This window comes from Hippopotamus amphibius, chromosome 17 (genome assembly GCF_030028045.1).
Source record: "Hippopotamus amphibius kiboko isolate mHipAmp2 chromosome 17, mHipAmp2.hap2, whole genome shotgun sequence".
In the NCBI taxonomy this organism is placed as follows: Eukaryota; Metazoa; Chordata; class Mammalia; order Artiodactyla; family Hippopotamidae; genus Hippopotamus; species Hippopotamus amphibius.
Window position 1 is genome coordinate 14,463,027 of NC_080202.1, and position 19,325 is coordinate 14,482,351.

Here is a 19,325-nt window from a genome sequence, read left to right on the forward strand (position 1 = left end):
CTGCATGTAGTATCTTCCTGGGGCAGGGATTGAACCTGTGTCCCCTGCATTGGCAGGTGGATTCTTAACCACTGCATCACCTAGGAAGTCCATAAAATGGTTAACTGTATATGATGTATATTTTACTATGATTAAAAAAAATGTTTAAGTCAAAGTTAGGAGTAAAATCTAAGAAGGGACCTGTTTGCTCCATTCTGTCTCACAAACCACATCAGCCACATCCCAAGTCCAGCTGGTGGTGATTAGAAATCAGTGCCTTTGGCCAGAAACAAAGTTCATCTCAGGGCAATCTCTTCTGGTTGCTGGGAAATAGAGTCCATCTGCTGCTTTAATAGTGGGTTAGGAGGTTGGCCATGACACTGAAGGTTACAACTCAAAGGTGCAAATAAATAAGGCATCCACATTGTTCAAACATCCAATAAAACAAAACACAGGTAGCAAAAAGTCTCCCTCCCACCATCTTCCCATCCACTCAGTGCCCATGTCCCTCAATAGGTGACTTTTTTTAAAAAATAAATTTATTTATTTTATTTATTTATTGGCTGCATTGGTCTTCGTTGCTGCACACGGGCTTTCTCTAGTTGCTGTGAGCAGGCGCTACTCTTCATTGTGGTGCGCAGGCTCCTCATTGCAGTGGCTTCTCTTGTTGTATAGCATGGGCCCTAGGCACGTGGGCTTCAATATTTGTGGCACATGGGCTCAACAGTTGTGGCTCACAGGCTCTAGAGCACAGGCTCAGTAGTTGTGACACACGGGCTTAGTGCTCTGTGGCATGTGGGATCTTCCTGGACCATGGCTTGAACCCACGTCCCCTGCATTGGCAGGCGGATTCTTAACCACTGTGCCACCAGGGAAGCCCTAGAAAATGTTTATGTGTATACAAACTACTATGGGTATACATTATTTTTCCCCTCTTTTTTTACCCAAATGGTAGCACACTGCTCTGGAGTTTGCCTTTTTTTGTTAGAATGTATCTTGCTGAACTTCCCATAAAATATCTAAGGAGTTTCCTTATTCTCATTTTACAGCTGTACAACATACAGAGGGACTATAGTTTATTTAAACAATCTTTTATTGTTGAACATTCAGCTGTTTTCATTCTTTTGCCATTACATAATTATAATGGATAACTTGTATGAATATCATTTTGCACATGTGTAAGGATATCTGTAGGAAAAAATTCTAGGACTGGGATTACTAGATCAGAGGATATTAACATTTATAATTTTGATAAATACTGACAAATTGCCCTTGATAGGGGGTGTCAGTTTACCTTCCTACTGGCAATGTGTAAGAATGCTTCTTTTCTGGCCCATGCAGTGTGATATCAAATTTTTGGATTTTTACCAGTGTAATGGGTGAAAAGTGATATCTCAATGCGATTTTCTAATTTTTTAATTTTTACTTTTTAAAGTTATTTATTATTTATTTATTTATTTTGGCTGCACCAGCTCTTAGTTGTGGCATGTGGAATCTTCAGTTGCGGCATGCTGGATCTTTTAGTTGTGGCATGTGGACTCTTAGTTGTGGCATGCATGTGGGATCTAGTTCCCCAACCAGGGATCAAACCCGGGCCCCCCTGCATTGGGAGTGCAGTCTTACCCACTGGACCACCAGGGAAATCCCTCAATGGGTTTCTTTTTTTTTTTTTAAGCTCTTTATTGGAATATAATTACTTTACACTGTTGTGTTAGTTTCTGCTGTACAGCAAAGTGAAGCAGTTATATATATACATATATCCACTCTCTTTTAGATTGTTTTCCCATATAGGTTATTACAGAGTATTAAGTAGAGTTCCCTGTGCTATATAGTAGGTTCTTATTAGTTACCTATTTTATATATAGTAGTGTGTATATGTCATTCCCAATCTCCCAATTTATCCCTCCCCACCTTTCCCCCTTGGTAACCATAAGTTCTTTTTCTATATCTGTGACTCTGTTTCTGTTTTGTAAATAAGTTCATTTGTACCATTTTTTTTAGATTCCACATATAAGTGATGTCATATGATATTTATCTTTCTCTGTTTGACTTACTTCACTCAGTATGGCAATCTCTAGGTCCATCATTGTTCAATGTGGTTTTAATTTGCATTTCTCATACGACTAGGGTTGAGCATCCTTTTATAATAAAAGCCATTTCTCTTTTCCTTTGTGTGGACCATCTATTTATATATTTTGCCCATTTTTCTCTTGGGCTAGTAATCTTTTTAAACATTTTGGAAATTAACTCTTTGCCTGTGATTTGAGTTGAACATATTTTTCCAAGTTTGTCCAAATAACATACTCTATGTTATTTGCCTTGCAAAATTTTATGTAGTCAAATTTATCAATTTCTTTTTAGTGGCTTTTGGATTTTGTGATATAATGAGAAAGGCCTTGCTCCCTTTGGAGTTATAAGAGAATCCTCTCATATTTTTCTTCTATTTCTTTCATGATTTCATTTTTCTTCCATTTCAAACTTTGATTCAATTGGAATTTATCCTTATATGTAGCGTAAAGTCTGAATTCAACTTTGTTTTTCCAGTGACTACCCAGTTGTTCCAATACTACATATTGAGAAATCAATCTATTCCCCCATTGCTTATAGATTCTATCTGAATTAAATACTATGGGATGGAGTGGTTTACCAGAGTCCCTACCTGAGGTGGATTCCATCTTTTGTCCCCTATCCCTACGGGACTGCACAAAGTACATCTTAGACTCTCAGCACATTTTCTGGAAGAAGTGACCCCAAGTGCTTTCCTCACGAATCTGCATTCCCAAACTCTCCAAGACTTCACTCAGTAGTTGATCCCTATCTTATTAACTCTTTGATGCTTTAAAAAATATTTTTGTAATACTTTGTGTAACTTAAAGATTTTTCTTTGCAGAAAGTATTCTTCTAAATTACCTAGTCCACTAACACCAGAGAGGAAGTTCTGGGTTTTGGTAGTAGAGATCTATATGTTGAATCACCCTTGAATTCTTAGAACAAATTCCATATGATATACTAATTCTAATATGCTATATTCTTTTTATTAATATTATAATTGAACTTTTTGCATTAATATTAATGAATGAGCTGCAGCTATATTTATATATATTGAGGTCTTCACTGGATTGATATCAGTCTTGTGCTCATATTTCTAAAAGATTTTGGAAAATTTCCTTCTTTTTCTATAGCATGTAACAGTTTAAATAGCCTGGGATTATCTTCTCTTTAAAGGTTTGGTAAAATTCCCCTGTGAGACCATGTAGCGCTGTGGTTTTAATTGTAGTCATTGGGACCCTTGCTGGGGGGCTATGGAGGGGAAAAGTGTAATCTAAATGACAGACAGTATTTGATTCACACCAGTGCACACAGCTGGAGCAACTGTGCGATTTAAAAGAATTTAATTCCAGTAAATTTTCAATACCATGAAATTATAAAGATTACATTTTTGTGGGTTTCTTTTTTTTTTGCTCCAAGGGTCAAAAAGTGTTCAAGTCTTTTTGTTTACTTATTTCATGCTCTAGCCTTTTTCAGAGATCAAAATATGTGCATTAAACCACTTCCCAAACATTTATTCTGCCTTTCTTGGCCATCAGAGCTCTAGAGATACATATTGCAGCTTCAGGCCATAATGATAACCCTCCCTCCAATACCCAAAGCTAATCTCCTATAAAATTGGACATTTGCTCATCAGAAAACAATTCCTATTTCTGGGCTTCTTATCTGTGCTGTTATCCCCCACAGGGAGAGGGTTTCCCCTCTTAGATTACTCCTATAAGTGGAGTAAATGTCATCATTAAGAACAAAGATGAAGACATCAAATCTACACCCTAACGCAAAACCAAAACAAAGCCTCAGTAAGAGTGTAAGCCCCAAAGTCTTTTAGGACAAAGTTCTATTTATTAATGGGCTATTTTTACATCTCCCCTTCTGAGGGAAAAATCACTCACAGAGACCCTGATGCACAACCAAAGGGCTTTGGGTCAAAAGTGACTTCTGCAAGGTGGCCTGGTTTCATAGGCGGTATGGGACGTAGAGTGTAATTTGGAGCTTCAAAGTAATAGGAGACTAAGGGCATCTGAACTGGAACCCTGCCCTGCCCCCAAAACCCTGGGAAAGAGGGTGGGAGGCAAGTTCACTGCCAAGATAAGAAGTGGTGGGAGACCTCCCTGGTGGTGCAGTGGTTAAAAATCCGCGTGCCTATGCAGGGGACACAGGTTCAATTCCTGGTGCAGGAAGATCCCAACATGTCTCGGAGCAACTAAGCCCGTGCACCACAACTCCTGAAGCCTGCACACTCCAGGGCCCGTGTGCCACAACTACCAAGTCCACGTGCAGCAACTACTGAAGCCTGAGAGCACCTAGAGCCCGTGTTCTGCAGCAAGAGAAGCCACTGCACTGAGAAGCCCGCACACTGCAATGAAGAACTGCCCCCAATCTCCACAACTAGAGAAAGCCCATGTTCAGCAACAAAGACCCAACACAGCCAAAAATAATTAAATAAAAATAAATAAATTAAAAGAAAGAAGTGGTTGAATTTCAGAAGGATGTTATATCCAGCCAGTATGTACCCTTATCATGTGACTGGTGTGATTTTGCTGGCTAGATGAAGTTAGTTAACCACTAACTAGGGGAAGGTAGACATTCTAGTTGCCCAGATTCTGGTCTGTCTCTGTCTCCAGGCTATAATCTCCTTGAAGACAGAGACTGTATTTTAATCTCTGGTTCCTCAGTGGCTGGCACAAAGCGCATGCTTAGTACATAAAAGAATGAAATAATTAAAAGAATGGTTTACAAGAATTCATTCATTCATTATGTATCATGTATCCATGTTAGCCCTGTGCTGAGTGTCGGTAATAGATCAGAGGACAGCCCTGGGCTCTTGCTCTAATGGGATCTGTGGCCCAATGATATAAGATGTCCAAGCACCACAGGAGATCGGAGGAGGGACGGTGGATGTGGGCTAACCCCGCCCCTCGCCCTCCCGGCTCTGCTGTCTGTGGCGCGTGCAGAGCACAGAGCAAAGGAGCCTTGAGGGAAATGGCTCAGATTCAGGGGGGACCTCTCGCTGCCTCAGCCTCCGTGCCGTGGGCGGCAGTGCTCTCCTCGGGTGTGAAAAGATGAAGAAAACCGGCGCGCTCGCCTTGACAGCCACTCCCAGCCCGAGGCCCGATGCGCAGAGATTGTGGTCTACATCCTTGCTGTAACCAGAGAAGGAAAACCCACCCGGCGACGGGAAGAAAAGCGCACTGTTGGCGCAGGTGGTGGGGGTGCGGTCTCACGAGGGAGGGAGGCCCGAGCTCTACATCAGGCAGTAGCGCGCCCCCTGCTGGATCCAAGATTGTTCTGCAACTAGCGGACCAAGGGCTAAACCAAGTGGGAGTTTGACCGCAACGTTGGAACAAGGAATAAGGAACCTTCTTCGTTCCTCCTAAAGGCAGAAACCAAATCGCCAAGGGAAAAATCTACCAAGTCTGATCAAGGTTCCATCTTCCCTACCTTCCGGGGGAATCCGGAATGGCTAAGCGGTGAATAAAACTCCATCTGTAACCAGGGCCTCGGCTTACCACTCCCCTGGCAAAATTCACTACCCCTTAATGCCTCAATTCCCATCTTGGACTCAATCTGGGGGAAAAATATGAATTATTATAAAAGAGCTGTCCCTCCTCTTTTTCTGCAATACAAGGACCGTGGGCATGGGTGATAATACAGATAGCATCACTCGCAAGTTCTATGTACCTAGCTTACTGGCATCCCCCATCACCGCTCCGCCAACAGCATATAATTTGAGGATTTTCTTTAAAAAAAAAAAAAAACAACAACAAAGTTAACACCCCCAACTAACCTTTTCCAAACAGCGACAATTACAAATTCCAAACAAAAACATAGAGGCACGTGAGCCTCTCTTAGGCTTTTCATTTCCATAGAGCCGCTAATTAAAAGCTATAATTTAACAAATAATGACCTAACCATCTCACTTTGAAATCAAACAAAAACCTACCACTAAAATATTGGACTAGATAATGAATCCAGGCACAATTCAGACGCCTGCTGGGCCCATGCTGGCCCCCTTCCAGCAACGGGCCTGACGCCTTTGATAAGTGGCAATAGTTTTCCAAACCATTTGGAGCAAACTCACTACAGGGAGGATAAGTGAGCAATTTGTGAAGCTAAGTGTTTTTTTGGACCCACTCCCACTGCTGATGGAGCAAGATGAATATTTATCCCTTCTTTGCCCTCATTCATTGTCACTTGGTCAATTTCATTTTCTCCCTGGCCCCTCTTTGGCCCCTGGGGAAGAATGTTGTTCCTGCAGGAAGGAGTTGCAAACAGAAAAACTAGGGATGAAACCACGTGATGCTCACTGCATACAGCATCCTAAGTGGTTAATAAAATAATAAATGATGGACGCAAGATTGCTTCCCATCTACCACGCCCCCTCCCTTAGCTGGGAATTGGGCATCTGTGCCAGGCTATAAATAGCCTCGTGTGCTGGAACCTCCCCCACAGCCCAAGCCCGCACCAATCGCCAGTGTGTGCCACCCAGTGGCTCTGCGGGAGCACCATTCTCTGAGGCAGGAGGACTTCAAACACTGGCCCCTTCCTGAAGTCCTAGGAGGGGAGAGAATTGGGTACCTCTGAAAAGGCATCAGGGAGTGGCAGAGGGCTCCCCATGGAACCGAGGCAGGACGAATGGGCACTGGGTGAGACCCCAGGAGAATACAGAGCTTGGACATTCAATCTATCTGTAGGTGCAGGGAGGAAGGAGCTGCCAGGTGTATGCATGTTACACTCCCACCATTAGGACCTCGGCTTGGGCTGTTACATCCCCAGGAGCTACTCCTGCTTTGAAACCTTAAACCCTAATGGCCCTTCTCTTGAGTACAATCCCTGTGTTTTATCTCCCCCTCCCCATTATTCTACCTGTACCTGTTCTTCAGCCTCAGATAGTCATAACCACCACCATCACCACCATCATCATCGTCGTCAAGGCTATCAGATATTGAGTGCTTACAATGCACCCAGCACTTTGCTAAATACTGTAGGCGGGTTGATTCCATTAATCCTCCCAACAACCCTAAACCAATAATAATAGTTTTTAATCCCTTGTTCCCTCATTTTCTTTCTTTTTTTTTTTTTTTGATATTTATTTATTTGGCTGCGCAGGGTCTTAGTTGTGGCATGCGGATCTTCGTTGAGGCATGTGGGATCTGGTTCCCTGACCAGGGATTGAAATCAGGGCCCCCTGCATTGGGAGTGTGGAGTCTTAGCCACTGGACCACCAGGGAAGTCCCCCCTCATTTTCTTCCAGGCTCTTCCTGGATTCTTTTCCTTTTCTAACTGTACTGCTCAAGCCAGAGAGGTCTGAGCGCCTGCTCCCCCCAGAGCCCTCCTCTAGGAAAGTGGTTACTTTAGGGGCGGTTCTTGTTTTGTCTTGTGTCATGTGCCTTGACTATTCTTCTGGTGCCAGTGGTTTGGCCTGGGAATGGGGCCCAAGCCCAAAGCGGCTATGGGATAGGCTGGACATCAAAATGGCCAACCACCCATGATATAGGTCTGTGAGAGTCTCCCTAATAGAGATGCTCCATATTGGATAATATCAATGTCGCCCAATCAGATTTTCTCTGGAAGGATGAATGTGAGATGCACACTGGGACAATGGAAGGCAACCTCCGCAGAGATGACAAGATGACAAATGACAACCTGGATAACTATATGTACCTGGATGTGTGTTTACCAAGTGCCAGGTGCTCTGCTGAACGCTTCTCAAATTTTATCTTATTCACCTTTCAGCAGTCTTACAACATAGATACTATTAGCACCTCCACTTTAGAGATGAGAAAACAGAGGCTTAAGCAAGTTAATCCATTTGCCATAGATTACACAGCCAAGGTAGGGAGGAGATCCAAACCCAGGCAAAGGGACTGAAGATACTAGTCTATTTCTTTAAATAATAAAAAAAAAAAAAATTAAGTTTTTAAAAGATAACAGTTGGTTGCCAGGGGTAGGAGGTGGGGGGAAGGAGAGATGAATAAGCAGAGCACAGAGGGTTTTAGGGCAGTGAAACTACTCTGTATGATATTATAATGGTGGGTACATGTCATTATACATTTATCAAAACGCATAGAATGTACAAAGGCAAGGACGAACCCTAATGTAAACCGTGGACTTTGGGTGGTAATGACGCGTCAGTGTTGGTTCATCGATAGTAAGAAATGCACCAGTGTGACAGGGGATGTGGATAAAGGGGGAGGCTATGCCTGTGTGGGAGCAGGGGGCATATGGGAAATCTCTGTGCCTTCTGCTCAGTGTTGCTGTGAATCTAAAACTGCTCTAAATTCTTAGATAATAAAATAAAATAAAACTACACTAAAAAATAAAGTCTATTTAAAAAAGATAATAGTTACATGGTCCAAGTGCTTTTTTTTTTAAAACACAAACAAGTATTCAGTAAAATGGTTATCTCCCACCTCTGTTCTCCATCCTTCCAGTCCTACCCCATCCCTGTCTCTGAAACCACTATTATTAATTTCTCATTTATCCTTGAAGAATTTCCTTACGCAAAAAAATTTCCTTATGCAAATGCAAGTATGTACATATATTTATATATATTTATATTATTTTGCACAAAAGTAGGATGTGTGGGTCAAAGGGAATAGACGAGTGCCATTTGGATAGCTGTTGCCAAATTGCCCTTTGTAAGAGTGATGCCCTCTCAGATATGGTTGCTGGGAGGGACATCGGCCTCACTCTGCGCAGAGGGGGCCTGTCTTCCCAACCCTCTGTTCGACTGGAACCTCCTCCATGATTGGAATTCCATCAACCCAGTGTTCCAGTTCTCCCTGTGTCCCTGGGTCACTGTGTGGCTGCCATGAAGGCGTCCCTGCTACCTCCCTTCCCGGAGGAGGGTAACGCCGAAGGCAGGTGGCGGTTCTCACCGTGTGGTCCTGGGAAGGCAGCACCCGCACCACCTGGGAACTTGTTAGAAACGCACATTTTCAGGGCCTGTCCCAGACCTACTGAATCAGAAAGGCTGGAAGCCAGGCATGTTCTAAACAAGCCCTCTGGGAGACTCTGATGCAGGCTCAGGTTTGAGAACCACTGTCCTAGGGTAAATCAAGTCCCTTCCTTGTATCTAGAAACAACCTCAGAATCCAGCCAGTACCCGATGGTTAATCATCTTACTTGACTTCTCCAGAGCCTCTGGCTCACGACCGTGGCTGCCCTCTTGAAATGTGCTACTCGCTGGTTTCCATGAATCTTCTCTCGTGGTTTCCTGCTCACCTCTCTGACCTCCATCGTCAGCTTCCTTTTCACCACCCACTACTTGAACGTTCTTAGTGACTCACCGCTCTTCTCACTCCGCACGTTTCTCCTGGGCCACTTCACCCACTCACCTAGCGTTAATAGCTACCAGCATGCGCTGCTGACTCTCCAATCCAGATCTCCACGCTCACCTCTCCCTCGGGCTTTGTGCTTTTATAACCCTTTGCCTGTTGTGAATGTCTTCTCTTGGATGTCCCACAAAGTCAAGGCTTCCAAAACTGAGCTCCTCGTTTTCGTCTCAAGAATTTTTTCCTCCTCCAGAGTTGCCTATTTCAGGCAATTCCTTTACTACTTAAATTGCTTGAGCCAGAACCTTGGAGTCATTCTCCTTTCCCCTTTTTTCACTCCTTACATCCCGTCAAGCACCAAGACTTGTCTGTTTCAAAATCCACTCCCTCTTCTCCATCCACCCTACCACTCCACCTCTAATTCAGGTCTCTATCATCCATTAGCTTTTGCCTGGACTGGTGCAGTAGTCTCTTTGCTGGTCCCTTTGTCTCCAGTCAGCCTGACCCAGCCTCCTCCATACCCAACACAGCTTTCAGAGTAATCTTTCTAAAATACAAAACTGACTATCACACTCCTCTGCTTAAAAGTCTTCAATGGTCCCCACCACCATCCGTTGGGATAAAGGTAAACTTCTTGTCCTGAAATATGAGGTCTGCCACCACATCTCCTGTTACTTCCAGCCTTGAACTTTCTATTTCAGGACACTGACTCGCTAGTTTTTTGCTCTGTACACCACACTATTCCACAACTTCATGCCATGTTTGCTGTTCTCTCTGTCCAGCATGCCCTCCTCATCCTTCTCCACCTGGCTTACCTCTGCTCATCCTTAAAGACTCACCTTAGGTGTCACTTCCTTAGCTCCCATTCTGTGTTTTGTGTAACTTCTACAACAACAGTTTGCACGTGCCTTTCCCTGTGTCAGGAATACTTTTCCACACCTCTCCATCCTTTAGGTCTCCACTGAGAAGCCGCTTCCTCTGGGGTGCCATCCTTGATGCTCCTGGCTGGGGAAGCCTTTCCTGTTGGATGCTACCAGAGCACCTGCACTTCTCTGTACCATGTATCCCATGTTTATGTTGATTTTTCCTAAGAAAATATTAGTTCCTTGGTGACAGGGACTATCTTGCTCACCACTCTATGCCCAGTGCTTGATACGCAGTAATCACTAAATATTTGTTAAATGTTGAATGATTGAGCAGGTGATTGTGTATTGGTTTCTTGGAGCTGCTGTAACAAAGTACCAAAAACTGGGTGGTTCCAATGACCCTCCTAGGGTTTAATTAATTCGTTAGAGCTGTTCCCAGAACTCTGAAACATTTTACTTACTGTAGTAATGGCTTATTATCTATAACTCAGGAACAGCCAGGAGGAAGAGACGCCTAGGGCAAGGTATAGGCTAAGGGCATGGTGCGCCAGTCTCCCCAAATCTCCATGTGTTCACCAACCTGGAAGCTCTCTGAACCCAATCATTTGGGGTTTGCTGGAGGCTTCATGACAGAGGTATGATTGCTGCAATTACTGGCCATTGGCAATCCACTCAACTTTCAGCCCCTCTCCCCTTCCCAGAGGTCAGGGGGTTGGGACTGAAAGTTCTAATACTCTAATCACATGCCTGGTTCTCCTGGCAACCAGCCCCCATTCTTAGATACAGTCCAATGGTCACCTCATTAATACAACAAAAGACATGTTTATCATTCTCATCACTTAGGAAATTCCAAGGGTTTTAGGAGCTTTGTGCCAGGAATGGGGATGAACACTAAGTATATACTTATTATAAGTCACAATATCACAGTCTCCTATTGGTTCTGTTTCTTTGGGGGGCCTGACCACAAGGTACCACCCTGGGTCTGGCCTATTTTCCTTACTCAGGTTCTTATTTGATCCCAGATAACAGGCTGCCTTAAAGAAAGAGAGAAAGAAAAAAAACAGAAAAAAAAAACAAACCCAAAAAACCCCCAAATATTAATTTTTCACTGCTATGAATTTACCAGAAATAGGAGCAAAACTTTGTAATGCTTAGGGATTCCAGCAACTACTTTACATTATTTCGTGTCTTCGAGTGAGAGAAAGGGTATCTTTTTTTTTTTTTTTTTGAAAATTTATTTATTTATTGGCTGTGTTGGGTCTTCTTTGCTGCCCACAGGCTTTCTCTAGTTGCGGCCAGTGGGGGCTACTCTTCATTGTGGTAAGTGGGCTCCTCATTGCGCAGAGGCTTCTCCTGTTGCAGAGCACAGGCTCTAGACGTGCGGGCTTCAGTAGGTGCGGCAACAGGCTCAGCAGTTGTGGCACACGGGCTTAGTTGCTCCAAGGCATGTGGGATCTTCCTAGAGCAGGGATCAAACCTGTGTCCCTGCATTGGCAGGCGGATTCTTTTTTTTTTTCCTTTAAGAACTTTTATTGAGATGCAATTGACATACAATAAACTGCATATATTCAAAGTGTACAATTTGATATTTTTTCCTTATTAGTAATGTATATATGGCAATCCCAATTTCCCAGTTCATCCCCCTCCAACCCAGCTTTCCCCACTTGGTGTCCATATGTTTGTTCTCTACATCTGTGTCTCTATTTCTGCCTTGCAAACTGGATGATTTGTACCATTTTTCTATATTCTGCATATATGTGTTAATATATGATATTTGTTTTCCTCTTTCTGACTCACTTCACACTGTATGACAGTCTCTAGATCCACCCATGTCTCTACAAATGTCCCAATTTTGTTCCTTTTTATGGCTGAGTAATATTCCATTGTATATATGTACCACATTTTCTTTATCCATTCATCTGTTGATGAACATTTAGGTTGCTTCCATGTCCTGGCTATTGTAAATAGTGCTGCAATGAACATTGGAGTGCATGTGTCTTTTTGCATTATGGTGTTCTCTGGGTATATACCCAGTAGCAGGACTGCTGGGTCATATAGTAGTTCTATTTTTAGTTTTTCAAGGAACCTCCATACTCTTCTCCATAGTGGCTGTATCAATGTACATTCCCACCAACAGTGCAAGAGCGTTCCTTTTTCTCCACACCCTCTCCAGCATTTACTGTTTGTAGATTTTCTGATGATGCATTCTAACCAGTGTGAGGTGATACCTCATTACAGTTTTGATTTGCATTTCTCCAATAATTTGTGATGTCGAGCAGCTTTTCGTGTGCCTCTTGGCCAGCCGTATGTCTTCTTTGGAGAAATGCCTATTTAGGTCTTCTGCTCATTTTTTGATTGGGTTGTTCTTTTGATATTGAGCTGCATGAACTGTTTATATATTTTGGAGATTAATCCTTTGTCTGTTGATTCATTTGAAAATATTTTCTCCCATTCTGAGGGTTGTCTTTTCATCTTGCTTATAGTTTCCTTTGTTGTGTAGAAGCTTTTAAGTTTCATTAGGTCCCACTTATTTATTTTTGTTTTTATTTCCATTACTCTAGGAGGTGGGTCAAAAAAGATCTTGCTGTGATTTATGTCAAAGAGTGTTCTTCCTATGTTTTCCTCTAGGAGTTTTACAGTGTCTGGCCTTACATTTAGGTCTTTAAAGCATTTTGAGTTTACTTTTGTGTATGCTGTTAGGGAGTGTTCTTATTTCATTCTTTTATATGTGGCTGTCCAGTTTTCCCAGCACTACTTATTGAAGAGGCTGCTTTTCTCCATTATATATCCTTTTCTCCTTTGTCATAGATTAGTTGACCACAGTTTATCTCTGGGCTTTCTATCCTGTTCCACTGATCTATATTTCTGTTTTTGTGCCAGGCAGGCAGATTCTTAACCACTGCGCCACCTGGGAAGTCCCAAAAGGGTATCTTGAAAGCATTTTGTTTGTTTGTTTGTTTCTATGGTGATGACTCTTTTCTTTCTTTATAAATTTTATTCAATAAATAAAAATTGCATATATTTAAGGGGTCCAACATGATGATCTGATATACATATACACAGTGAAATTACTAGTCAAGCTAATTAACATACATTTCCTCACATAGTTACTATTTTGTGTGTGATGAGTGCACCTGAAAAATATGAGATGCTTCAGGAATTCGGGTGTCATCCTTGTGCAGGGGCCCCATTCATCTTCTCTGTGTTGTTCCAATTTTAGTGTTTGTGCTGCCAAAGGGAGCATTTGATAGCATTCATCTTGCGTCATATCTCTTCATTCCTTAGGATGCTTCCAGGATACAGAAACACCTGGTCTTGCACAGCTGGAGTTTTTCTTGAATACTTTGATTTTTTTAAAAAGACCAAGCCTGGGGACTTCCCTGGCAGTCCAGTGGTTAAGACTTCGTGCTTCCAATGCAGGGGACACAGGTTTGATCCCTGGTCGGGGAACTAAGATCCCACATGCCACACGGTGCAGGTGAAAAAATAAAAAAATAAAAAGACCAAACTGGGTTCATTTGTAACGACAGTTTGTCTTGTAACCTAACTGCCTCTATTTTATCAGTTGTGGGAGTATGCTCTTCATTTTGCTGTTTAGTAAGGTCAAATTGGGCAGCTTTCAGGTGCAAAATTGGAGCCTCGTTCTTTAAAATCTAAAATAAAGCCTTGTGCTCACTTCGGCAGCACATATACTAAAATTGGAACGATACAGAGAATATTAGCGTGGCCCCTGTGCAAGGATGACACGCAAATTTGTGAAGCGTTCCATATTTTTTGGTGTACCTCAAACACTGGTGCAAGAGTGTAAAGTAATAATATTCCAATAAAGAGCTTAAAAAAAAAAAAGTAAAGCCTTGCCAACCACATTGAGTGATGTGGGATTTGGCTGCTATTTCCTTGATGGACACATTGAATTAATCCTGAATCCTTAGAGCAAACCTATCAGATGTCAATTCTCTCCAGCAGTCTCTCCAGCAATGACCAGAGATGGGCTTTCATAGCTGGGCTGCTTAGGGTGATTGATTATAGGAGCTGTATGAACTCCTCTTAGGGATATTTGCATTTCAGAGGCAGGGTTCAAGTTCAAGCTATCCTTCTCTTCCCTCTTCCTCTTCTCCAGACTGAGAAGGGGCTCTTTAAAGACAGAAGCCCCTCTTGTTTACCTTTGCATCTCCCCAGCCCCTCCTGCAAAGTCTGACGATCAAGAAATACCCATTAAACGGAATCTGACCACCTGTATTCATCAGGACTCTTCACATTACAAACAACAACTCCATCTAAAGGCACTGCTTAAATAATAAAGAGACTATTTTGGCTCATGTAATTGAACAGTGTGGGTAGAGCTTTAAGTCCGGCTTGATCTAGTCCTCAAATAGTGGGACCAGGAACCTGCGTTTTTCCCTTACCAACCTTCCTGGCTCTCCTTCCTTGGTGCTTGCTCCATTCTCAGGCTTGCTCTCCCCTCATCATTGCCAGGTGGAAATAACCACCCCCCAGAGCTGGAGCCAGGCTCATGCCTATCCAGCAGGTGCGTCTACTCAGGCAATTTCCATACAGGATTATGGAAGCCTGAGATTCTTGGAAGCTCCAGCAAACATCTCTGGGCATTTTACTGGCTTTCGCTGGCAACTGCCCACACCTGAACCGTGTACTGCAGCCAAGAGAATGAGACCCCCCTGATGGGATCCCACCCAGTGTGCTGAGGATGAAGGAGCAGTGAATCTCCAATAGAAAATTAAGATCATTTTCGGTGGAAAAAGAGAGAATGGATGCCAGGAAAACCACCAGAAACCTAAACCACCCCAACCAGCTCCTCTGTGAGTGGAGGTGGTGGTTTGGAGCAGTGATTCCTTTGTGAACGCTGTTCACACCTGTCTCGAAGGCCCTTTGGCCCCTTCATGCTGGAACAGCTTCAGGCAAGAGAGTCAGAGACCACATAGTCCTGGAGAGGGTGAGGGAAGGCTGGACTCCCCACCTCTCACAGGGGCCCCCGATGCTTGCCAGGATTCGGCAGCCAGTCAAGGCTTCTTTTTGCCTTTCCCTGAACCACCAGACCCCTAATTCTGAGGCAGTCTGCATACCTTTGAAAATATGCGCTTGACTCAACTTCATGCACATGGGGGAATTTTTCTGCTCTTAGGAAAAGACCCATCCATCTGATTCTTGTAGACCTGGGACTCACTTTTACTTGCATAAGTGAGACAGCCATTGTTTTGAAAATCTCTGTAGCACTTCCCAAATAAACAAAGGTGCCATTCCTGCTCTGCTAAGCTTCACCCCTGTGACATGGGGATTGAGAGTGTGAGGCCTCTGACAAGGAAAGGCTGCCCCCAATTAAAGGAGACTAAAAAGACATGACCACCAAAGGCAATGCATGGACCAGGTGCAAAAAAATATATAGCTCAAAAGGACATTAATGAGGCAACTGACAAAGTTGAATATGGACTGTGGATCCGATAATAGTACTGATTATTTTGACAGCTATACTCAGGTTATGTAAGAGAGTGTCTTTGTTCATAGGAAACACACGGAAGTCTTTAGGGGTAAAAGCAGCAGGATGTGTGTAACTTTCAAATTGTTCAGGTGGAAAAAAACATAAATATACACATATATAAATAGCAAATGAATAAATAATGCAAGTGGGACAAAATGTTAAAAAATGGGGAATCTAGGTAAAGGATTATGGCAGGTCTAACTGCCTGGGTTTGAATCCTGGCTCCACTGTTGCTAACTCGCTCTAAACTTAATCTCTCTAAGCCTCACTTTCCCCATCTGTAAAATGGAGGTAATAGTAGCAACTACTGCATAGGCTTTTTGGGAGAAACAAAGATTCCATAAAATGAGCTTGTGGCAAGAGCCAAGAGTAATAAATACTAGCTATTTTTATTACTATTTTATTTTTATTACTATTTTTATTACTATTACTATGTCCCACGGTGCTCCCAGTCGCTGGGATAAAGAGATATAAATAGAAACTATTGGGACTTCCCTGGTGGTGCAGTGGTTAAGAATCTGCCTGCCAATGTAGGGGACACGGGTTCAATCCCTGCTCCAGGAAGATCTCACATGTCACGGAGCAACTAAGCCCGTGCACCACAACTATCGAGCCTGCACTCTAGAACCTGTGAGCCACAACTATTGAGCCCATGTGCCACAACTACTGAAGCCTGTGCACCTAGAGCCCACGCTCCACAACAAGAGAAGCCACTGCAATGAGGAGCCCGTGCACTACAATGAAGAGTAAGCCTCTGCTTGCCACAAATAGAGAAAGCCCATGTGCAGCAATGAAGGCCCAAGGCAGCCAATAAATAAATAAGTAAATAAATAAAAGAAACGATTCCTTCTAGGAGCATACATGGCAGCAGATGCAGGCCAGAAGGAGATTTTTCCCCTCATATGGAATAGAGTTGATCCTGTTTCATATTTTGTATACATATGGTGTTACATATTATTATGTATTATGTAATGCACATGCGTACATATGGTAATATGCTTTATGTATTTTTCTTCAACTTGACCCTTTCACTCAACACAACGTCTTGGAGACCTCTCCATAATAACATCCATTATAATTTACATTTATTGACACTTACCATGTGCCAGCCATAGTTCTTGGCACTTTTCATGTATTATTTAATTCTCACAACAATCCCATGAAATAGATTCTCTTGTAATCACCATTTTATGGATTAAAAAAGCTGAGGCTCAGAGAGGTCAAGAAACTTGCCCAAGGCCACTGTACCAAAATTTGAACTCACCTTGTCTCCAGGGCCTGTGGCCTTCATCACTATATTCTCCCATGCAGGTATATACAAAGATCTATTTCACCAAAAGAAAGTGACAGGGAGCTGGGGGGAGCTACATAGTATTTCATAAAATGGTTATACCCCAAACTCATCTAACCATTCCCCAACTGATGGACAGTTAGGTTATTTCCAATATCTGCTATTTGAAATAGTGCTGCAATAAATGTCACGGAACAAGCCTTGATAATATCGCTATATGTCTGACACCAAAGAATAATAAAAAATTAGAAAAATTTAAGCAACAAAACAAAGTAGTATTGGATTATAAACCAAAGTTATATTAAATTATACACGATAAATATTGATGAGTCCATAATGGAATGAATGAATGAATAGGGGAGAACAGACAAATCTCCAGTGCAGAAGAACTCACAAATAATTTGAAATTCCAAATAAATGTGGTGTGGTATCCAGGATGGGATCCTGGAACAGAAAAGGAACATCAGGCAAAAATTAAGGGACTTCCCTGGTGGTTCAGTGGTTAAGAATCTACCTGCCAAGGTAGGGGACACAGGTTTGATCCTTGGTTCAGGAAGATCCCACATGCTGCAGAGCAACTCAGCCTGTGTGTCACAACTACTGAGCCTGTATGCCACAACTACTGAAGCCCACGCCCCTAGAGCCTGTGCTCGGCAACAAGAGAAGGCACTGCAATAGAAGCCGGCACATCTCAACGAAGAGCAGCCCCCGCTTGCTACAACCAGGGAAAGCCCGCGCGCAGCAACAAAGACCCAACTCACCCAAAATAAATAATTAAAAAAATAAACTTCCTTGAAAAAAAAAAGATAGTCTATTTTTTAAAATTAAAGAAATAAAATACTGGAGAGAGAGGGACAAAGCCTAGGTTTCGTAAGAGATGGGAGTGGAGGGCCTTCCCAGCCCAGCAGGAGAATTAGCTTCAGGTGGCAGAAGGAAAAGAGGCGCAGGTTGGTGCAGACAGATATTTTTGTGGGCCCTGGGCAGGAAGTTGAGGGTTCACATCCGATGGCCTCAACTTTTCCTCTGTGACGCAGGAGGTGACGGTGGGCTATCTGCTGAGATAGGGCCTGTGGAAAAACCGTGGGTTGAAAGTGGCGAAACTTTGGAGAGCAGGAAGTTTGGAGCAGGAGGAAGCCGACCAGGGGCAGAAACGAGCAATTTCCTCTCCGGTCACTGATTTGTGTTGCTACAAAACGCAGAGCCTCGGGCGGCAGCCTAGAGACCTAGCTTGACTGTCTCCTTGGAGTTCCACTTATTGACCAGCAGAGGGCGCCAAGACATCGCCCAACTTTTTCACACCCACTTCCTAGATCTCCCAATTTTCTATCTTCAAAGTTCTTTTGATTCCAAGAGTAAAACATTCTTTTTTGAGTCAGTCATATCATAAGAACGATACATTGGACTTCCTAGGTGGCGCAGTGGGTAAGAATCCGCCTGCCAATGCAGGGGACACAGGTTCAAGCCCTGCCCCAGGAAGATACCACACGCGGAGGAGCAACAAAGCCCGTGTGGCATAACTATTGAGCCTGAGCTCTAGAGCCCGTGAGCCACAGCTATTGAGCCCATGTGCCGCAACTACTGAAGCCCACGTGCCTAGAGCCCGTGCTCTGCAACAAGAAAGGCCACTGCAATGAGAAGCCCACGCACCACAACGAAGAGTAGCCCCCGCTCGCAGCAACTAGAGAAAGCCCCTGTGCAGCAACGAAGACCCAACACAGCCAATAAAATAAATAAATAAATTTATAAAAAAAAAAAATAAGAGAGATACACTCTTTGAAATAATCCGAAGGAACACGTTTGAAGAAAAAGAACTCAGTTATGTTTCTGAGAGCAAATTTCTTTTACTTGGCAGAGTACATGACGGTCATTACTGAGGAACTACTGTGTGCAGGGTGATGTTCCAAGCATGTCTCATTTAATCCTCACAAATCACCTCTGAGGTAGTGGTTATTATTATCCCATCTACAGAGGAATAAATGGAGTCTCGGAGAGGTTAAAGAGGTTACCTGATGATCCTTCCTGTTGAGCTAAGCCGTATTCCTACTTGGTTTCCATCAGCAGTCAACCAGCAAACAAGTATTCACAGGTGCCTGTGCTGGAAAGTTTGCCCTGGGAGATGCTCTGTGAGGAAAGGATCCTGTGTCAATAAAATTGGCAAAGCTGCGAACTATTTCCATTTCCATATATGAACTGGGCATAAAAATAGTCATGGCAAAGGGCTGTCCTGACGCTAAGCGAGGCCTGTGCAGTGCCTGGAGAATGTCTGCTCCCTCTCCCCTCTTCCCTGCCCCACCCTGAGCAGGTGGCTCTTTCCTTTACAGGGGAATGATACAGCTAAACTGGAGGGAAATTGTTATATCGACCCACAA

The 19,325-nt window shown here is 43.2% G+C and overlaps 2 non-coding genes across 2 annotated transcripts; one reads left to right on the forward strand and one right to left on the reverse strand.

Annotated features, from left to right (window-relative positions):
* Positions 1–13,308: 13,308 nt before the first annotated feature.
* Positions 13,309–13,415, reverse strand: LOC130841070 (U6 spliceosomal RNA). Its single transcript, XR_009050113.1, has one exon. It is a non-coding gene; the product is annotated as a U6 spliceosomal RNA (small nuclear RNA).
* Positions 13,416–13,839: 424 nt separating this feature from the next.
* Positions 13,840–13,946, forward strand: LOC130841159 (U6 spliceosomal RNA). Its single transcript, XR_009050195.1, has one exon. It is a non-coding gene; the product is annotated as a U6 spliceosomal RNA (small nuclear RNA).
* The last annotated feature ends 5,379 nt before the right edge of the window (positions 13,947–19,325 follow it).